Source organism: Aquila chrysaetos, chromosome 15 (genome assembly GCF_900496995.4).
Source record: "Aquila chrysaetos chrysaetos chromosome 15, bAquChr1.4, whole genome shotgun sequence".
NCBI lineage: Eukaryota > Metazoa > Chordata > Aves > Accipitriformes > Accipitridae > Aquila > Aquila chrysaetos.
The window spans coordinates 28011668-28023329 of record NC_044018.1 but is presented as its reverse complement, the minus strand read 5'-3'; the positions used below and the strand labels follow the sequence as shown (position 1 = coordinate 28023329).

The window sequence follows — 11662 nt, the reverse complement described above, 5'->3', positions numbered from 1 at the left end:
CTCTCTCAAATGCTCATACATTTGATTTCAGGAATGGCATCGCTGCCTGAAATAACATGAATTAGCGGTACCTTAAAAGAGGTAGGGAGTATGTTTTCTGTTAAGTTAAGCGCAAAACAGAGAGCAGTGCCTTTGGTGTGAGGCTGGAAACTGAGGGGATCAGGCAGTTGTGTGCTTAGTGCTGTAGGGCGAATATTCAGTAGCTTTTGCTAATGAAAGCTGTTTCTGGGCATGCTGTTTAATGAATAAGTAGAATTCCCAGTTCTACTTTCTTCTTCCTTATGTTCCTTCTTCCCCTTGTCTCTGCCCTTCAAGATAAATGATCATTGCCATGATGAAAGGTCCCTTTAAAGCCTGTCACTGTTGTCACTTGAGAGACAAAGAACCCCTTCTAGAAGCCGAATGTGCCACCTTCACATCCCTGTAGGAAGGGGGTGACTCCATATCTATTGCGTGGAATTTTGGGAGATTCAGTATGGTATAGTAACTAGCATACAGTGTAGAAATGGAAAGAAGCCCTGAGCCACCAAATCAGTACCTACAATTGCAGGTAACCAAACAGAAGGTCCCTAGTTCATGTCAGGGAATGTCAGAAAATCTGTGCGCTGCAGAACTTTTGCCAGTGCTCCATGTACGTTGTGTCCAGAAGCTGCAAGCTGTAGTGTGCCACAGGAAGAGAGCAGGAAAGGTCAGGATCCACCAGCACTTCAGATGTCTGTGATAGCAGGGAAATAAAACATTTCTTCATACTCCGGAACAGGGAAGAGACTCAGAGGTCCTTATCAGTCTGACCTGGAGGAAGAAAAATTCCTCTTTACGTGGAATTTGTTTACTGATGTAATATCAAGCATGTGAGAAGTCACGTTATGCATCTAGGAGAAAGACAGACCCAGGGCGGGTTTTCTTTCCCTCCCATGAGCGTGAGTGGTTTGCTCCCCCTGTGAGATCAGGGAATGGGGATCATTGGTGTAGATGAGTTTAAGATGGGATAGGCTGAAGCAGAAAAGAACTGTATAAACGTGTGCATTCTTTCCACTGTACTACCAGTTTCTGTCAATGTTTATTTGAATCGAACATATATAGCATTATGTTACACTTTCTGTCTATACTTTGGCTGCTATTTTTTACTCTAACAACTTCTTAGGACATAACTTTCAGTACTTTCTAATGTTTTGTCTGTGTTCCACTGTAGTGGATATCCTTTGAGGGTGATCAGCAGTGATTCAGAGGGGAAGCTGAATCTTTTCTCCATAGATGAATCTGCTCCTTCTGTGCCTGTTGTGAACCAGTGGGAAGCTCACAAATTCGAGGCCTGGATTGCTGCTTTTAATTACTGGGACACTGATTTTGTGTATTCAGGTCTGTAAGGCTTGGGAATCTCATCTGGGGCTGGGGGGTGCACCTTGTTTAGGGATGTGTGTTCCTTGGGGTTTTACTTCCAGAGTTGGGTATGCTGCTTGCATCACACCTCTTGAAAGAGTTGGGGCCTCTGCTAGGGGTAAAAGGCTTCTTGATTGTGGGAAGTGCTTGGAGTTAATTAGGAGAAGCTGTGCCTTTTAAACTGTACTTTGGCAGGCTGTTGGCAAAAAAGATGGTAATCTCTTGCGGTGTGCAAAAGAGAGCCAGAGAGCTTCTAGAGTCCAGTCTTTTTATCTTCTAATATTTTTTCTTTTGCTTAGCAAAGTGAGGGTATTGTTAATACACGTATCTTCTGTGCTGATGAGTACTGTGAGCTTCAAATGATGTTTGGTATGTCTGTTAAATGCTATGAGACCCTAGGGCTGAAAAGCATCAGCTTCTTAACTTCACATTGGTATTAAGGAGTTTTATTCCAGATTTCGGTAAAACTCCCAGCACACAGTTTGGGCAGGTCCTCATGCACTTGGACACCACGCAGCAGGAGATAGCGGGTGCTCTCAAGGCCAACACCATGCTGCTGGCCGAGGTGGGTCCCACCAACACCCACTGGGCTGGAGTGGGATCCCCTTCCTGCCCCCGCCGCTCACCCCCCTTCCCCACTCGCCCCCCCCCCCCCCCCAGGTCCAGCAGACAATGAAGGAAAACCTGGCTGTTGTAGAGGACAACTTTGTGGACATAGATGCCCGTGTCAAGGCAGCTGCAGAAGTGCCAGCACCCTGGAGTCACCCTCGCATCGGGCATCCCTGCCGCCGCCAGGGCCCTGCGACCCTCTGGGAATCTCTCCCTCCCCAAGCAGGTACCAGCCCCTGCGTGTATACACCCTGGCTCTGCCCCCCTGCCCAGCATGGGGGCTGGAGGGGTCCTCCCCACCCCTCCATTCCCACCTCGGGGCGGGGGGTGGTGCTGTCTCTGTACACCCCCGATTTACCCCAATAAACAGCTCAGCTCAAAGTGTATCCGTGTCAGCATGTCCTCTAGGCTGTGGGGCATGAGCGCGGCCCAGCTGCTGGGTTTTAAATGTGTCTTTTCATGGTGCATAACCCCCCCACCCCACCCCCCCCGCAGCCTCCTCGGTGCACTAAATCCAATTGCTCTGTCAGAAAGCTGCGACCCACGGGGAGAACGTCTCCTCGTTGCCAGCCGTGGGGCAGGAGGTAGTGTGTGTGTGTGGGATGGGGATGACCCCGAGCGGGTGGGGGTGGCCTGGGGCAGGGGCGCATGGCCCCCCCACAGGCTGGTGGAGATGATTATTGCTGGGACTGGGGGATGGAAGGGGGGAACCTCGTTTTTGGTGAGGGAGAACCTGGTGCAAAACTAACCCTGAGTAGATCCAGCCATGGGGCTGCGACCCCCTCAAGCCAGAGGTGAGGGGGGCAGAGGGACCCCCCAGCATGCAGAGTGGGCACTGGGGACGGAGCCCTGGCTGCATCCCCTCACACCAGTCCTGTCCCCCCAGCGCGGGGCTTCCCTGGGGTGGGGGCCACCTCTGGCCCTGGTGGGTTTGAGCCCTGGGGGCAGGTTGCTGGGCCATGATCTTGTGGGGATGGCGGCCAGGACTGGGGTGAGCACTGGAGGGACACAGGCTCTTCTGGAGGGACAGGCCAGCACAAGGAGGACGGGAGTTGCCCTTTATGTGAGGGAGCAGCTGGAGAGCGTGGAGCTCTGCCTGGGGATGGGTGAAGAGCTGACTGAGGGCTCCTGGGTAAGGACTAAAGAGCAGACAGGGAAGGGTGACGTTGCAAGTGGGTGCCTGCCACAGGCTGCCTGGCCGGGGAGAAGAAGCGGGTGAGGCCCTCAACAAACAGGTAGGAGCAGCCTCATGTTCTCGTGGGCCCTGGTCCTCATGGGGGATTTCGGAGAGACCTGCTGGAGGGACGACAGCAGGACATAAGCAGCCCAGGAGGCTCCTAAGGGCACCGACGACAGCGGCCTCCCCTTCCAACAGCAAGGCCCTTCCCCTTCTTGTCAGTCAAGGTCCCTTGCACATGGCTTCAAAGCCATCTTTACATGGTGGTTTTTCTTACGTAACGTTGACAAGGTGACACGCTTGTCCTACAATCACAGATTTCTTTGTTCTCTTTCTAGTTTTATTTCAAGAGAACTGGGACCTCACTGGGCAGCTCCCAAAGGCGTCTGTCAGCACTCCACTGAGGATGTCCCTCTTCAGGAGGACCAAGATGAGGATGGCGATCTGCAGGAAGGCGAGGAACAGAAGAAATCTCCTGCGGGACAGGAGAAAGGTTAGGCCGGAGCCGAGCATGGGGTAAATTTGTCTCCAGCTCTCGACAACCACCCTCTTTGAATGCCACCGTGGGGGACCTTGCACCGTGCTGGGCACAACACATCCTGCTTGGGACTGGGGTGAGGCTCGGCTGTACATCTCCCCAGTGGGCCCCCAAAGCCCCTGCTATGTGCTGCCCAAGCAAGGAAGAAAAAGAAATCCTGAGTACTTGATCCCTGACAAGGTCCAAAGCTGCCCAATGCCCTTGGACCACTGGCACGGGCATCCCGCTGCGTAGGGGGAAGAGCCCCGTCACCCCGAGCCCACCAGAGCAACTCACCGCAGCCAAGAAGGGACCTATGCCCTCCTTGAAGCCAGCTGCTCCTCCTACAAGCCAAGGCACACAGGGACATGGCGTTGGGGTGCGTGAGGCAGCTGGGTCTGTGGGGCTCAGACCCCCTCCTCCTCGTCCACTGCTGAGATCAGTGAGTGCCCCCCATGTCCCCTGGGCACAGTGCAGACCCTTCCCTCCCCAAGGCCCACAGTGGGGTTGTCTGTCCTACCAGCCGCGCAGCCACCAGCTCCTGCAGCAGGCTCTCGCCTGCCATGTCTGCCTGCGCCGTCTTCCCCCTGCTACGGACACCACGGGGTTTGGGCTGTGAGAAGAGACCTTGGCCAGCACGGTGAACCCCTGGGTGGCCAGCAGAGAGCCAGGGTGCTGCCCAGCCTCTGCTGGGGCTGGCACCAGCCAGCCCCGGCATCCCGGCACCGCACAGACCCACCCCGCACCCCAGGCCCGGAGGGCACGGAGGAGAGCCTGGGAGCTGCTCAGAGCTGCTTCCAGGAGTCCCGAGACGCTCAGTGTTGTTTTGAGCCGCTTACGCAAAGTCAAAGGGCTCTCCAGAGCAGGCTGGAGGAGCCAGAAAGATGTCTGTGAGCAGCAGAGGCCTGCCCAGTGCTGCTCAGCAACCCCCCCGACCCCCCTGCCCCAGATTTCAGTCAGGGCCCCGTTGGCACTCACAAAGCTGTTGGCTCTTGGAGACCTGCCTGTCTCTCCAGCAGGTGCTGGAGCTTGTTCCTGAGCAGCTGCAGAAGCAAAGGCCCTGGTTAAGGATCCGTGCCATGCCTCTTCTAAGAGAGGGGTTCCCCCACAAACGTGTTAAGCCCCCGTCCCTCCTGTCCCCAGTACCTCATTGATCAGAGCCTGCTCCTGAAGAGCTTCTGCCACCTCCGACCACTGCTCCCTCTGCGAAGCCAGCGGGCGACGTCGCAGGGAGCCATGCGCCGGAAAGGGTAACTTCTGCGCCACTTCCAGGCTTGCGGCTGCCTCCCTCTTTGCCATTTGAAAGTGCTCCTGCGAGAGAGGAGGGGGGAGGAGGAGGAGCCATCAGGGCACCGGGACACTCCACAAGGGCACTCCCCTCCGCATTATCCCTTCGCGGCTGCCCTCGGGCACTGCCTTTGCCCTCGCGTCCCCTCTCTTTCCCAGCCCTGCAGGCAGACAGAGGGACCCCCAGGCCCAACTCTGGACACAGTCCACATCTGGACATGGTCCTGAGCAGCTGGCTCTAGGTGACCGCACCTGAGCCGGGGCATGGGACGAGACCAGATCATCCCCAGAGGTCCCTTCCAACCTCAGCCAGACTATGGTTCTGTGAACTTGCCTTCATCTGGGCCACCTGCCTCTCCAGCTGCTGCAGCTCCTGGCTGTTCTTTTCCAAACAGCGTGCCACGACGCAGTCCCAAGAAGACGAGCTGCACCCAGGCACCATCTTCCCCCTGCTGCGGACACCATAGCAGGAGGTGTTGCGGGCACCAGGGACTGATGGGGAGGGAAGGAGCTCCCCCATCCCTGCTGTGCCGGGCGCCCGTGCGGGGTCCACGAAGCTACTCTGCCCTCGCTCTCCTCTCCCCCGTCGGGGCCTTCCGCTGCACGGTGGACACAGGACAGGTTGTTGGCGAGTCGTCTCCAAACTCCTGCCTAGCAGCACCGAGGTTCTCCCCCAAATGCTCCCCCGCCTCTGGGAGCAGCCCCTTTTATACCCGCCGGGGCGCCGATGTCACAGGCCCAAGGTGACATCACAGAGACACAGCCATCGCTGTCCACTGTGGCATGGCCATCAACTCCCTGGGCTGGCGCCAAGAGCTGAGCTGGGGCCCAGCCGCTTCCACTGGGGAACGGGGCATCACTCTCAGCATGGCTCTTAGCCCACCGGTGGGAGCGACCGCAGGCACCACCTGTCGATGTCTCCCTGCCGGGTTTGCTGGTTCCTTCACCAGCCGGCTGCCACAGCTCCCCACCGCAGGACCAAGCAGGAGCCAGGCTGCGCATGTAGTCCCAGCAGACGCTCACACAGGCGTGCGTGCACCACGGGTGTGCACATGTGCATGGATGGCCACACCACATGGGCTCCGGCGTCCAGCGCCCACCAGGATCCAGCATCCAGCCCCAGGGGGGAAACAAGAGCCCAGGAAGGGGAAGAATAAAGACTAGCCCTCTGCTCTAGCCCAGGCAGGCAGCATGCTTGCAGGCTCCCAAGAGGAATGGGGTCTCTCGCTTGCTCAGAGAGCAGCAGCTGCTGCCATGCGAAGGGACACCAGGAGGGAGTCGGGGCACGCGGCAGGCAGGCAGTGACCCACAGGCTTCGGCTCTGGTCCCTCGAGCAGCTGTGTGCAGCGGCATCGCATTCGGGAGGTGGCAGCCCGGGTCGTTGCGGCCACTATCCGACAGGGCCTTTCCCCTCAGCAGCGAAACCTGCGAGCGGCGGGAGAAGCTGGCAGGGAGCAGCCAGGGCTGTGCCGGCGGGTGGCGGTGGGTCAGCGGGGACAGGGCCACCGGCTACGAGATTGCTCAAATGCGCCCCGTGAGATGGGGTGCAACCGGCCACAGGGCCAGCTCCACTGGGGATGGGGACAGGCGGCCACAGCGCTGTGGGGCCATGAAGGATGGCATCCTGGGGAGGGGGGGAGGCCTGGGGGGCAGTGGGTGATAACGTTTGCCACCTTCCGTGTAAACGTGTCCCCGGCTGCTGGAGCCTGAGTAGTCTCTGTAGTAGTCTTATGTAGGTCTCTGGCAAGACATCCTTGAGCTCAGGCTGCAGGGGAGCTCGCTGCCTGATGGAAGTGAATAGAATTACTCACCTGAGAGAGGTAAGCACATGGCATACCACTAAAGCCGCATGGGTTTAGTTAGGTATGCATGATCATTTTTCGAAAGTTATTGTTTGCCAAAACTGAAGGTAGTAAAATAAGGTTAAATGGGTGAAAGGCTTTTTTTGGCTTGGTACGAGAAAGCATACACAAGTATCACAGACTTGCTTTGGTTTTATGTGCATGTGCTCTGCCTTTTGTGCTTGGGTAATCAAAGCTCATACAAGTTAAGCTACTAAAAAATGACAAAATTCGCATTCAGCTCATTGCCTACAAACAGTAACTAATTGCAATAGGCTGGCTATTCTAACAGCCTACCTCCAGCTCTAATTTGGGAATTGTCAAAGCCTCGGGAAGTTACAGTAAGATGCAGTGTTTCAACAAAGTGGGCGCTGCTCTCTGGTGGGGACCCTCAGCTGAGAGAGAGAGAGATCCCCAAGGAAACCAAACAATCAAACAAAAAAACCGAGTGCTGTGGACAGAAGAGGTTGAGAAACCATATCCGAGGCCGCCTCCGCTCCCTGCCTGTTACAAAGCTGCCCTTTCCTTGGTGGGGGATAATACTGTGGGCTCAAAGGGGGAAAGGATGGTCAGTAGGCCTGTGACGCATTTAAAACCGCTTGTCAGAACTGCTGTGCTAAAGACATAAAAGTGATGATGGGCCTGGCTGGAAAGCAGCCGTCTGACCCGTCTCTAGGACCGTCAGTCAGTTCTCCCCCCCCGTCCCCCGGCGGGGTACCGTGGGAGAACAGAATTTCACCGTCGGGTAACGAGCAATGCAAAGCGAGGCTTACCGGCAATCGCCAGGTTTCTGAGAGCACCCAGTGCAGCGTGCTGCACACGTACCTTTCCATCCTCCACATGGCTGTCTAGCAGAGCCATCAGCTTTTGAGCTATGCCATTAGCCAGCATAGGGATGCAGTTTCTGCCTGTGCGAGACAAGGAGAAGGACTTGAAGTTGGTTGACGAGAAGCCCAACGTGACCAGGCAATGTGCGTTTGCATCCCAGAAAGCCAGCTGTATCCTGGGCTGCATCCAAAGCAGCGTGACCAGCTGGTTGAGGGAGGTGATTCTCTCCCCGTACTCCACTCTGGTGAGACCCCACCTGCAGTACTGCGACCAGCTCTGGGGCACCCACCATAAGAAGGACATGGACTTGTTGGAGCGAGTCCGGAGGAGGGCCACAAAGATGATCGGGGAGCTGGAACGAGCTGTCCTCGTAGGAGAGGCCGAGAAGGTTGGGGTTGTTCGGCCTGGAGGAGAGAAGGCTCGGGGAGACCTTATAGCAGCCCCCAGTACCTAAGGGGGCCTACAGGGAAGCTGGAGGGGGACTTTTTACAAGGGTATGTAGCGACAGGACAAGGGGTAATGGCTTTAAACTGAAGGAGGGTAGATTGAGATTAGATATGAGGAAGAAGCTCTTTGCTGTGAGCGCGGTGAGGCCCTAAACAGGTCACCCAGAGAGGCCGTAGCTGCACCATCCCTGGCAGTGTTGAGGGCCAGGCTGGATGGGGCTTGGAGCAACCTGGTCTGCTGGAAGGTGTCCCTGCCCATGGAGATGATCTTTAGGGTCCCTTCCAACCCAAACTGTGATAAATGAGTTTAGTCCCAAACAGGATTCCAATCAAAGTTTACAATTTAGTAAATGAATAAACGCAAGCAAACAGCGCTGGGTGCGTCGGGAGTCTCTGCTCTACCAAGACGCACACTGTGAAAAACAACCCAGCTTCTTTTATAGTCTAACATCAGTTACATCGTGTCCTTCCAAAAGACTCTCCACCTCCTGGTTGTGCAGGTGCAGTAGCTCTCCTAGAGACTTCTCGAACTCTCCTCATTGGCTGAGGGGTCTTCAGTTCTCCTAGAAAACTTCTCGAACTCTCCTCATTGGCTGAGGGGTCTTCTGTACAATGTATCTCCGACCAAGCTCCTCACTGCTCGGGCATGACAGCAGACATCCTGTGCAACAGGCGACACCCCGCACAGCACCAGCTGTGGCCATCAAAAGCCAAGCAAGGCCGCAACGGACACCTCCCCCCCCAACAAGTGCATATAACAAATTGCTCACACACTGCCACTTCAATACACCCTCTATTCATACATACTAAAGATCACCCCGTTCGTAACCTCGCTTAATACTATGATAAATGCCTCAGTTCTCCCCTAGGATCTCTTGTTTAACACTGCGCAGTTAACAACAAAACCGGTTTGGGGCTGGCAAAAAAGAACTATATACATATCATCTGTTTCCTCCTGGCCTGCGGTTATACGAGGACCGACAAAATGGTTACAGTGAGGGTCACATTTTATTATGCGGCCCTAGCACTGTTTATATTGACACGAATCAGATGAACACATTTCAGAGCCCGCCCACCCCCAGCACACAAAATTTGTGTCACCTAATGCCATCTCCTGTGAATGTGCAGTTGCGTTCATCGTCTCGTTGAGTCCTTTTGACTAGTCTGGCTTGGAACATCACGAGACGTTTTGGTTATTTTGATTACACAGGACCCCTCCTCTCATTTTGAGGGTCCAAAGCCCTCTCTTACAGCTGGAAGCCTCCACTGGAGTGCCCAAAGCCCTATATTCACGACCAAAGCTTCCTTTCTGGGGGTCACAGAGGAACCAAGAGGTTCCCCTCCTTTTCAGGGTCCAAAGCTTCCTTTTTAGCACCTAGCCCATTCTTTTGAGTGCCCAACGCCCCCTTTTTAGGGCCGAAATCCTCATTTTTAGGGTCCAAACCTGTCTTTTATGACCCATAGCCTTTTTTTAGGGCCCACGGTTTCAAGTTGAGGGTCTAAACCCTAAAGGCGGAGCTTGTCGCCTGGCAACATCCGCCTGGTAGCCTGTGGGGAGTCAGGGGACCCGGGACAGGCAATCGCATTTGAGGAGGTGGGGGCAAGGCAAGGCACGTGATTGATACGTAGGCAACCAATCAGGCTTTGAGGCCTGCAGGAAAGGGGGCAAGAGTCGAAAAAGCTGGGCAGCGTGTGGGGGCGGGGCATGCTGGCTCCACCAATCACGCCTGGTGGGAGAGCAGCACACGGAAGATTGATAAACTGTCTGACCCATCATTTGATGGGAGGAGCAAGGGGGAAATCCCAGGCAGCCAGCCAGATGAAACGTCCCCTCAGGGCAGGGCGGGCACTGTTGGTGGCGGGAGGGTGACCACCCCAGGCAGCCAGTCAGAGGCAGCATCACCTCAGGGATGGGCCGTGCGAGCCCCAGACCAGGTCAGAGTGACAGCCCAGTGGGCCAGTCGGGGAGAGCGTCACCTCAGGTGAACTGCACCTGGGCAGCCTGACCACCTGGGGCTGCTCAGAGGCAGCCCTCAGGGAAGGGCAGGCGTCAAACCAGGGCAGAGTGACAGCCTAGGTGACCAATCAGAGGCAGCATCACCTCAGGAGAGGAGACTGACAGCCCCCCAAACCTATGCCGGTGAAGACCCATGTGAGAAGAAGGCGGGCTCTGCTGGCGGCCAGGCCGAGCCTCAACATGGCGCACATGGGGCCTGCCCCGAGGCCCAGCAGCCCTGGGCCCAGACCTGCGGCCCCTCTTCCCCCCCCCTCCATCCCTGCCCCCCACTCCCGCACCCACCCCCATGCTCCAGAACCCCCCAGTCTCCATGGGAGCCCCCGGCTCACAGAGAGTCAGTATCCCATGGCCGTGCCACTAGACAGCAGCCATGGGCCACCGGGCTTCTTGCCGCTATCGCTGCCGGCACTCGCCAGGCGGTGACGAGGACGTGCCGGTGAGGCTGCCAGGGTGACGGTGAGGCCGCCGGTGTGACGGTGGAGCGCGCGAGGATGGGTGGGGGGTGATGCTTGCCGTGGGGCTGCCCGCCACCACCTCACCCACATCCCCTCCCCGCAGCCGAGGCAACCCCACAGCCGCCATCCAGCGTCCCCCCCCCGAGATGGTGAGTTGAGCGGGGGGGGGTGGTGGGGCTGGGGTCTCCCCCTCAAAGCAGGGGGGGGATCCCAGGGTTGATGCTCTCCGCCCCTCCCCACAGCCGCTGCGCGTCCTGTGCAACAGGCGACACCCCGCACAGCACCAGCTGTGGCCATCAAAAGCCAAGCAAGGCCGCAACGGACACCTCCCCCCCCAACAAGTGCATATAACAAATTGCTCACACACTGCCACTTCAATACACCCTCTATTCATACATACTAAAGATCACCCCGTTCGTAACCTCGCTTAATACTATGATAAATGCCTCAGTTCTCCCCTAGGATCTCTTGTTTAACACTGCGCAGTTAACAACAAAACCGGTTTGGGGCTGGCAAAAAAGAACTATATACATATCATCTGTTTCCTCCTGGCCTGCGGTTATACGAGGACCGACAAAATGGTTACAGTGAGGGTCACATTTTATTATGCGGCCCTAGCATTGTTTATATTGACACAAATCAGATGAACACATTTCACACAAACCATTCTAGGATTCTACGAATACCAAATTCCTTCTTTGCCTAGAGCCAGGTTTTAACTGGCCTGCAAAAGAGCAATGCTGCATTTACTTTTGGGTGCGGCAAAAGCACAGAAATGTCACTTGATAATTTCTTTAATTGAAAGAAACTGGGGAAAAGCGCGGACGCCTGGTAGCTTTGCACTGTAGGTCAGAGCGATGTTTAAAATTTGAAATCCCTCACGAACGTGAAGATCAAAGCCGTTAATATCATCCTCAGATTTTCCAGAAGGTCCAGCTGAAGTTGGTGTACTAAAGAATCAGTTCCAATTAGTGCAATTTAACTTTGGAATCTGCTTCACTTGACTTCCCGACCGGCGGGCAGACGGAGCTGGAGCTTTGTTTTCCAGAGCGCGCTGTCAGAGACTGAAGGCGTTAACGTCTCAAACATCGCGGGGGGGCAAGTT

At 55.9% G+C, this 11662-nt stretch overlaps 1 long non-coding RNA gene across 1 annotated transcript in view; it reads left to right on the top strand.

The window, feature by feature from the left end:
- Positions 1-2112: 2112 nt before the first annotated feature.
- Positions 2113-11662, top strand: part of LOC121233823 — a 15808-nt gene continuing 6258 nt past the window's right edge. Inside the window, exons 1-2 of the long non-coding RNA XR_005934029.1 lie at positions 2113-2215; positions 3505-3659. This is a non-coding gene — a long non-coding RNA (uncharacterized LOC121233823). The remainder of the gene's footprint in view (positions 2216-3504; positions 3660-11662) is intronic.